At 33.8% G+C, this 1,560-nt stretch overlaps 1 non-coding gene across 1 annotated transcript; it reads left to right on the top strand.

Annotated features, from left to right (window-relative positions):
• Positions 1-712: 712 nt before the first annotated feature.
• Positions 713-815, top strand: LOC124889821. Its single transcript, XR_007048740.1, has one exon. It is a non-coding gene; the product is annotated as a U6 spliceosomal RNA (small nuclear RNA).
• The last annotated feature ends 745 nt before the right edge of the window (positions 816-1,560 follow it).

The following is a 1,560-nucleotide window of genomic DNA, read 5'->3' on the forward strand; positions in this document are numbered from 1 at the left end:
GGTGTATCTTGCTTATGGTATTATTGAATATTGTTGATTTCTATTGTATCTTGTTCTTTTTCTATTCTTTGTCCAGATTGTTTTATTGTGAATCAAGGGTCTATTGGAAACAACCTCTCTGTCTCAGATCTGAGGTGGTGGTATGGACTGCATACACTTACTCTCCCCAGACCCCACTTGGTGGGAATATACTGGGTATGTTGTTGTTGATCTTCGTTGGATGTATCAGGAGCTAATTATGTATCTCGACAGACTCAAAATTAAAAAAAAAACCTCTTGAGAGTTAATTAAGTATTTATTATAAGGACAAAAAGTATCTTCGTTGGATGAATTATGTATCTCAACAGATGCAAAATCGAAAAAAAATATATCGGAAGCTAATTATATATCTTTACAAAAGAAAAAATGTATTTTCTAGGATATATCGGGAGCTAATTATGTATTTCAATAGAATCAAAATCGTTTTTTTCAGTAATTATGTAAAATATCAAAATTTTCTCTAATTAAATTTCAAAGTATCGGGATTTATATTGTTTGCCCTAATTAGAAGCCTGGCCCATTATGGTTAAGTCCATACACAATTGGGCCTTTTCAGATGGAACAAAAAGTAGAAACAGCAGCCCAGGCCCATCCCAGGGAAAAAAAAAAAGACATTGAGCTTTTCTCCACATCGACAGGAGAAGCTTCTTCAGCGAGTTTATATTGAGAAACGTGAACATATGAGTTCGTGCCTAAAATTGAAATGATACAGAGAAGATTAGTATGACCCATGCGCAAGGATAATACGCGCAAGTCCGGAAATGGTCCAACTTTTTTTCTCCAATGTTCGTCCGAAGAACCTTCAATATTTGACAATTTACATGTCACTAGTAATCTATTAACTGAAGAAAGTGTTAAACTTTAGAAAAAGAATTTTTTATGTTTTGGAAATTAAAGCATTGAAACTAGAAATTTTTATGTTTCGGAACTTAACGCATTGAAACTAGAAATTTTTATGTTTTGGAAATTAAAGCACTGAGAAGGGGCAGAACGATACTGCTATGCACGGAGTTCAGGGAAGGATCGGACGCAGCCTTATCATGTAACTTTTCTTGCTTAAAAGGGGCAGCTCGATATTGCTATACATTGAGTTCAAGGAAGGATCAGATCACAAGGGTCTATTGTACGCAACCTTATCATATAACTTTTCTTCCTTAAAAGGTGCAGCCCGATACTGCTATGCATAGAGTTCAGGGAAGGATTAGATCACAAGGACCTATTGTACGCAGCCTTATTATATAACTTTTCTTGCTCAAAAGGTGCAGCCCAATACTGCTATTAATATTGTTGAAATTTGTATGAACATTTCAACTTTGTTGTCGACTATTGTATGACATTCTGTATTAAAGTCACTCTTGTTCATATGCCAATTGAACATTAGCTTTGAGAATTGTATGAACATTCTAACTTGAGAGTAAGATTGAAAGAGAGTTTTGGAAAATGTCTTTCTTACTTTTTTAAGAGAAGTCATTTTTCATAGATTTGAGGAAAATAAGTTAATTTAGAAAATATTTTTCAAAA

This window comes from Capsicum annuum, chromosome 12 (assembly GCF_002878395.1).
Source record: "Capsicum annuum cultivar UCD-10X-F1 chromosome 12, UCD10Xv1.1, whole genome shotgun sequence".
NCBI classification, from domain to species: domain Eukaryota; kingdom Viridiplantae; phylum Streptophyta; class Magnoliopsida; order Solanales; family Solanaceae; genus Capsicum; species Capsicum annuum.